This window comes from Suricata suricatta, chromosome 10 (assembly GCF_006229205.1).
Source record: "Suricata suricatta isolate VVHF042 chromosome 10, meerkat_22Aug2017_6uvM2_HiC, whole genome shotgun sequence".
Lineage (NCBI taxonomy): Eukaryota > Metazoa > Chordata > Mammalia > Carnivora > Herpestidae > Suricata > Suricata suricatta.
Window position 1 is genome coordinate 124,473,971 of NC_043709.1, and position 8,794 is coordinate 124,482,764.

Genomic DNA, 8,794 nt, shown 5'->3' on the forward strand with positions numbered 1-8,794 from the left:
CCCACCACCCAGGCACCCCCAGGTGCTGCGGGGCCTCGGGAGGGAAGAGGAGCGAGCGCCCTCGCTGCCAGGAGGGCTCAGCTCCGCAGGCAGAGCCGGGACAGGTTCTCTCCCAGGTCCGTCCCGCCTCCTCCCCGCGCGCCTCCAAGCCCCTATTACCTGCTCTTTCTATCTCTGTCGTCTAGGCCGTTTCTTCCAACCACAGAATACGTTGTACTTCGGCAATGTTATCCTCATTGGCGGCCTTATGAATCTTCCCAAGCTCTCTCTCCCGGATGTGGTAGCCGGTCTGGGAGTTGTGGACTGTGCTACTCTCTCCTTGGCCTCTGCCAGTCTTCCAGGAGCTACAGGCGGAATCACAGGCCAACACTCCCTTCTTAGCCTGTAAGCCGAAAATCTTCTTCATTACGCACGCTACTGGGTTCACAGACACTTCACCTCTTGGCTTTTCGCTCAAGCCAAACTTCCCTCCCCACAATATCGCCATGGTTACGCAGGGTTTCAGCCTGCAATAAACGTAACCAAGCAACACAGCGAAACAGAACCACACTTGCACACGTCAGAGGACTGATCACTGCGCATGTGCACAGAGGCCAACAGATGGAAGGTGCCCAAAGCACCTCTGCCAGACACAAACCTCTAGTTAATGATGCTGATAAGCATATGGTAGGCACTCAATTAAATGCTGTGTATATAAAATCTTATTTACACTCCACCACCCTGGAAGGATATATCATTATCCTCCGTTTCACATCGGGAAATGTACTTAGTGATGATACGTAATGCTTCCAAGGTCACAACACCTAGCAAGCAGGACAGCTACGAATTAAACCTAGTCTTGTGTGACTTTAAACCCATCTTTTTTTCTTTATCACCTATCCATAACTTATCCTCATTAAAGAAAAAGTCCATTTAACTAAAGTTACTTTTCATCTTTTACCCAAACTATGTAAAAATGAAATAAAAAAATATACTGGACTGAAAAAGGATAAAAACTGATGAACCAAAATACCTGGTAATAGTACTTAAACATCACTTAGTGATAATTTAACAACATCAGTATTCCTCAAAACAACAACAAAGAAAGCAATTTAGGGCAAAGATCATCCAAAAAAAAAAAAAAACCCACCCCCTATTTATGTTTAATATGCGTTTTTAAAAACCATTGATTTCCTTTTGAGTTACAGAGCAGAAGCAGGGGAGACGCAGAGAGAGAGAGGGAGGTACAGAATCCGAAGCAGCTCTAAACTGTGAGCTGTCAGCCCAGAGCCAGACATGGGGCTTGAACCCATGAACCATGAAATCATGATATAAGACAAAGTCGGAGACTTAACTAACTGAGCCATCCAGGCACCTAGGTGCTGCGGAAAAATATGTATGAAGTGGAAGTTTTTATTTTTATCAGCCTCGTCTCAGTTTTGATTTTTGATCAATTCTTATTTTATATATATATATATGTTTCTTTTTTTTCCTCTCTTCTGGTTGCTTGGTTGTTTAATCAGGCATTTTTACTCTATTATTTTCACACCTTTTCAGTATCTCCTTCTTCATATCCCTGTCTCTCTTTCTGGATTAACCCTTCTAATTTCTTTGATTCTCTGCCTGGTCTTGTTTCCCACCCCCGTCATTTCTTTGTTTGGGATGAGGTTTCTTCACCCTCCTTCTCCTTTTTTCCATGGTTACTTCAATAAAAAAATCAAAGCACACCTGGTGGAAGGTCCAAACCACTACAAGTAGTGAGAAAAGCAGCCAAAGAAGCAACAACACAGTGCAACAAAACCCCCCAAAACACTCCCTGAAGTGCCAGCCAGGCCCTGGACAGTGTATGACCCCTTTCTAATACAGCTGTGCTCTCAAGTGCGGGACACATAACAAGCTAGTAATGCGCATGAAGGACAGAAAACTAGCAAAAATGACAAAATGGAAGAATTCTCCTCAAAAAAAAAAAATTCAAGAAAAAAGGACAACCAGAGAATTGCTCAAAAACAGATATAAGCAATATATCTGATCAAGGATTTAGAATAACTGTCCTAAGACTAAGAGCTGGGCTTCAAAAAAGCATAGAAGGCAGCAGAGTCTAATGCCTCAAAGATCAAGGTCCTAAAATATAGTCACAATGAATTAAGAAATGCTGTAAATGAGATACAAATTAACTAGATGCCATGACAGCAAGGATCAGATAAGCAGACTAGAGAATGGGTGAAACAGAAGATCAAATTGTGGAAAATGATGAAGCTGAGAAAAGGAAAGAAAGGAAATTACTCAACCATGTGGGGGGAAGTGAAGACCTAAGTGATTCAGTGAAATAAAATAATATCTGTATCCTAGGAGATACCAGAAGAAGACTAAGAGAAAGGGGCAGAAGGTTTATTTGAACAAACTGTAGCTGAGAACTTCCCTCATCTGCAGAAAGAAACAGGAATCCAAGTCCTTGGGGCACAGAGAACTCCCATCAAAATCAACAAAAACAGGTCAACAAAACGACATATCATAGTGAAACTGCCAAAATACAAAAATACAGAAAGAACTCTGAAAGCAGCTAGGGACAAATGGGTCTTAATCTACAAGCGTAGACACATAAGGGTAGCTGCAGACCTGTCCCATGAAACTCGGCAGGCCAGATGGGAGTGGTAGGAAACACTCAATGTGCTGAATAGGAACATATGCAGCTACAATCTTTTATCCAGCAAGGCTGTCATTCAGACTATAAGGACAGAGAAAGGCTTTCTCAAACAAAAACTAAAGGAGTTCATGACCACTAAACCAGTCCTGCAGGAGATCCTAAGGGGGATTCTGTGAGTGAAAAGCAGCAGAGACTACAAAGGACCAAAGACATCACCACAAAAACATGAAACCTACAATGACATTAAATCCATATCACTGAATAATCACTGAATATGAATGGACTAAATGCCCCAATCAAAAGACACAGGGCTTCAGAATGGATAAAATAATAATAAAACCCTACGATCCATCTATATGCTTGTAGAAGAGACTCATTTTATTCTGTCAGTACAGAGCCCAATGCAGGACTTGAACCCACGAACTGTGAGATCATGGCTTGAGTCAAAGTTGGACGCTTAATGGACTCAGCCACCCAGGCGCCCCAAGATAGTCTGAGGGCACCAGCAGACTGAAAGTGGAAGTTTGGAGAACCATCTATCATGCTACTGGAAGTCAAAGGAAAGCTGGAGTAGCCCTACCTACAACAGACAAACTAGATTTTAAACCAAAGACTGTAACAACAGAGTAAGAAGGGCATTATATCATAATTAAGGAGTCTATCCATCAGGAAGAGCTAACTATTGTAAATGCTGATGCCTCTAATGAGAGAGCACCCAAATATGTGAAAAATTATAAATCAATTCACCACAAACATGAATATATGTATAGATGCCAATAACATGACTGGAGAGGACTTTAATACTCCACTTACAGCAATACACAGATCATCAGGGCAGAAAATCAATAAGGACCAATGACTCCAAAGTGTCATTGGAAGAGATATATTCAGATATATATATATTGGACCTAACGGATAGATTCAGATCTTTTCGTACAAAAGCAGAACACACACAAAGAACATTCTCTTTCAAAACTGATCACATACTGGGTCGCAAAACAGCCCTCAACAAACAGATAAGGATTGAGATCAACACCGTATTCTCAGATCACAAGGCTATGAAACTTGAAATCAATCACAAAAGAGAATTTGGAAAGCCTCCAAATACATGGAGGTTGAAAAACATCCTATTGAAGAATGAATGGGTCAACTAGGCTACTAAGGAAGAAATTAAAAAGCACAGGGAAGCAAATGAAAATGAAAACACAACAGTCCAAACCCTTTGGGATGCAGCAAAGGCAATCCGAAGAGGAAAACACACTGCAATTCAGGCCTATCTCAAGAAGCAAAAATGTTCCCAAATATACAAACTAACTTCACTCCTAAAGGAACTAGAAACACAGCAGCAAAGAAAGCCCAGAGTCAGAAGAGGAGAAATAATAAAGATTAGAACATAAATCAGTAATATAGAATCCAAAAACAAGGTAGAACAGATCAATGAATCTAAGAGATGCTTCTTTTTTATTTTTATTTTTATTTACTTACTTAAAATTTTTAATGTTTTATTTATTTTTGAGACAGAGATTCAGAGCATGAGCGGGGAGGGGCAGAGAGAGAGAGACACACAGAATCAGAAGCAGGCTTCAGGCTCTGAGTTGTCAGCACAGAGCCCGATGAGGGGCTCGAACCCACGAACGTGAGATCATGACCTGAGCCGAAGTCAGAGGCTTAACCAACTGAGCCACCCAGGTGCCCCGAGACGCTTCTTTTTTAAATAAACAAAATTGATAACCCCTAGTCATACTCCTAAAAAAGAAAAAAGAGAGTCCCAAATAGATAAAATCACAAATGAAAGAGAAAAAAGCACAACCAACACCACAGAAATACAAATCAATCATTAGAGAATACTATGAAAAACCATATGCCCACAAACTGGACAACCTGGAAGAAATTGACAAATTCCGAGACACCTACACAGTACCAAAACTCAAAAGGGAAGAAATAGAAACTTTGAACAGACCCATAACCAGAAAAAAAAACTCAATCACTTATCAAAAATCTCCGAACAAATACAAGTCCTAGGCCAGATGGCCAGAAGGGTAATCCTACCAGTCCTTTATAGCAGAGTTAAGACCTAAGACCTATCCTTCTCAAGCGGTTCCAAACAATAGAAAAGAAAGGAAAGCTACTTGAAGCATTTTATGAAATGAGCTTTACTTTGAATCACAAACCACACAGAGACCACAATAAAAAAGACAATTACAGGCCAATATCCATGATGAACATCTATGCAAAAATTCTCAACAAAATACTCTCAAATGAAATTCAACAGGACATTAAAGAATTATTCGCTATGATCCAGTGGGATTCATTCCTGGGCTGCAGGGCTGGTTCAATATTCGCAAATCAATCAAAATGAACATCACGTTAATAGAAGAAAGGATAAGAACATTTATACAATCCTGTCAATACATGCAGAACAAGCATTTGACAAAATACAGCATTCTTTCTTAATAAAAACCCACAACAAAGTTGGGATAGAAGAAACATACCTTAACATCATAAAAGCCATATATAAAAAGCCCACATCTAATATCATCCTCAAGGGGGGGAAAACTGAGAGCTTTCTCCTTGAGATGAGGAACACGAAATGGATGTCAAATCTCACCACTGTTGGCTTCCATAGTTTTTGAAGTACTAGCCTCACAACAAAATGAAATCACACAACAAAATGAAATCACCCAACAAAATGAAATAAAATGTATCTGAACCGGCAAAGAAAAGGGGAACCTTACACTTTTTGCAGATGACATGATACCCTACATGGAAAACCCGAAAGACTCCACCAAAAATGTGCTAGAACTGACACATGAATTCAGCAATGTCACAGGATGCAACATCAACATACATAAATTGGCTGCACTCTATATACCAATAATGAAGGAACAGAAAGAAAATTCAGGAAATTGGCTGCACTCTATATAACAATAATGAAAGAACAGAAAGAAAATTCAGGAAATCGATCTCATTTACAATTGCATCAAGAACATAAAATACCTAGGCATAAACCTAACCAAAGTCATAAAAGGTCTATATACTGCAAACTGTAGAACTTATCAAAGAAATTGAAGAAGACACAAAGAAACGGAAACAAATTCCATGCTCATGAGTTGGAAGAATATTGCTAAAATGTCAATACTACCCAAAGCAATCTACACATCCAATGCAGTCTCAATCAAAATTGCACCAGCTTTCTTCTCAGAGCTAGAACAAAACAATCCTAAAATTTTTAGGGATCCCCAAAGGCCCCGGAATGCCAAAGTAATGTTGAAAAAGAAAACCAAAGCAGGAGGCATCATGATCTAGGACTTTAGCCACTACTAACAAAGCTGTAATCATCAAGACAGTATACTACTGGCACAAAAAGAGATGCAAGGACCAATAGAATAGAACAGATATCCCATAAATGGACCCACAAATGTATGCTCAACTAATCTTTGACGAAGTAGGAAAGAGTATCCAATGGACAAAAGAGAGTCTCTTTCTCATGTGGTGCTAGGAGAACTGGAGAGCAATATGCAGAAGAATGAAACTGGACCACTTTCTTATACCATTCACAAAAATAAACTCAAAATTGATGAAAGACCTAAATGTGAGACAGGAAATCATGAAATTTGTAGCAGAGAACATAGGCAACAACCTCTTTGACCTTGGCCATAGCAACTTCTTACTCAACACATCTCCAAAGGAAAGGGAAATAAAAGCAAAAATGAACTATTGGACCTCATCAAGGTAAAAAGCTTCTGTACTGCAAAGGAAACAATCAACAAAATTAAAACACGACCAACAGGATAAGAGAAGATATTTGCAAATGACATAACAGATAACAGGTTAGTATCCAAAATCTATTAAAAAAAAAACTTACCAACACCCAAAAAACAAATAATCCAGGAAATAAATGTACAGAAGACATGAATAGACACTTTTCCAAAAAGACATCCAGATGGTCAAGAGACACAGGAAAAGATGTTCAACATCACTCATTATCAGGGAAATACAAATCAAAACCACATTGAGATACCACCTCAACTGGTGAGAGGAGCTAAAATTAACAGCTCAGGACACGACAGAGGGGAGGAGGTGGATGGGAAAGCACGGTTGGTGCAGCTGCTCTGGAAAACAGTGTTTTCAAAAAATTAAAAATAGAATTAATTCAAAAAATTAAAAATAGAATTACCTTACAACCCAGCAATAGCAATAACTAGGAATTGATCCAAAGGATACAGGAGTACTGATTCATAGGGGCACAGGTATCCCAATGTTTACAGAAGTGCTATCACTGAAAGTCAAGTGATGGAAAGAGCCCAAGTGTCCATCAAGTGACGAATGGATAACGAAGATGTGGTTTATATATAAAATAGATATTACTTAGCACTAAGAATGAAATCTTGCCATTTGCAACAATGTGGATGGAGGGTAGTGTGCTAAGTGAAGTCAGTCAGAAAAAGACAGGTATCATATACTTTCACTCATATATGGATTTTGAGAAACTTAACATAAGAACATGGGGGATCAGAAGGGGGAAATATCGTTTCAGACACAGAGGGAGGCAAACCATAAGAAACTCTTAAATGCAGATAACAAACTGAAGGTTGATGTGGAGGTGGGGGAAAGGGGAAAAGGGGTGATGGGCATTGAGGAGGGCACTCGTTGGAATGACCACTGAGTGTTGTATGTAAGTAATAAATCATGGAAATCTACTCCTGAAGCCAAAAGCACACTGTATACACTGTATGTTAGCTAACTTGACAAGAAATTATTTTAAATAAATAAATAGCCATGGGGGAAAATAATCTAACAATACATTAAGGGAGAATTTGTTCTGACCAAATGGGGTTTATCCAAGAAATACACAGTTGGTTTAATATTCAAAAACCAATTAGTGTTAGTCACCATATTAACAAACTAAAATGGAAAAATACATGATCATCTCAGTAGATAAAATAAGTCACTTGATAAAATTCAACATCCATTCCAGATAAAAACTTTCAGCAAACCTGAAATACAAGGGAACTTCAATATGACTTCTAAAAAAGTTACGATAACTCTACAGCTAACATTATATATAATTGGAAAAGTCTGAATGCATTTCCTGGAAGATCAGGAACTAGACAAGAAGAACACTGACTGAATGACTTCTTCTACTCAGCACTATCCTAGCAGTTCTAGCCAGTGCAATCAAACAAGATAAGGAAACAAAAGGCATCCAGATAGAAAAAAGAAGTAAAACTATCTCTATTAGCAATGACAGGCTCACAAAATAGGAGTTGGCAAACTCCTACCTCTAGGCCATGTTTCTTGTTTTGGTAAATTAAATTTTACCAAAAACAGTCATGTCCATTAGTTTATGCACATCTATTGGCTGTTTATAGTACAATGGCAAAGTTGATTAGTTGTGACAGAGAATGTATTGCTACAAGTCTACAATATTTACCGTTGTTGTAAAATAGTAATTAAAAGTGAAGTTGAATGACCTTTGCTTATGTAGAAAAATCTGACGGAATTAAGAAAAATTAAGAAATAACTAATAAATGAATTTACAGTGGCACCTGGGTGACTTGGTTGAGTGTCTGACTCTTGATTTCAGCTCAGGCTATGGTCCCAGAGTCATTGGGATCAACCCTATGTCGGGGTTGCCCTGAGCATGAAGCCTCCTTAAGATATTCTCTCTCTCTCTCTCTCTCTCTCTCTCTCTCTCTCTCTCTCTCTCTCTCTCTCTCTCTCCTTCTCCCCCTCTCTCCAGCTCATGCACTCTCTCTAAAATTATATATATATATAAATTTATCAAGGTTGGAGAATAGAGAAACACTATATAAAAATCAACTGTATTTCTATATATTAGTTATAAATAATCAAAAATTAAAATTTAGGGGCACCTGGGTGGCTCAGTTAAGCACCAGAGTCTCGCTCAGATCATGATCTCACAGTTGGTAAGTTCAAGCCCCACATTGGGCTCTGTACTAACAGCTTGGAGTCTGAAGCCTGCTTTGGATTCTGTCTCCCTCACTCTCTGTCCCTCTCCCACTCATGCTCTGTCAATCTCTCTCTCAAGACTAAACATGTAAAGACCAGCACACTTTTTTTTTTAACTGACATCCTGATTCTAAAATTCATGTGGAAATGCAAAGGATCCAGAGTAGCAAAAGAACCCTGAAAAAGAACAAAGCTAGA

At 39.0% G+C, this 8,794-nt stretch overlaps 1 protein-coding gene across 1 annotated transcript in view; it reads right to left on the reverse strand.

The window, feature by feature from the left end:
* The window catches only part of LOC115305367 (putative ankyrin repeat domain-containing protein 20A5), a 17,162-nt gene that overhangs the window by 6,057 nt on the left and 2,311 nt on the right, over positions 1-8,794 (reverse strand). Inside the window, exon 2 of the mRNA XM_029955587.1 lies at positions 160-382. The gene's annotated coding sequence lies outside the window, so the exon portion shown is untranslated. The remainder of the gene's footprint in view (positions 1-159; positions 383-8,794) is intronic.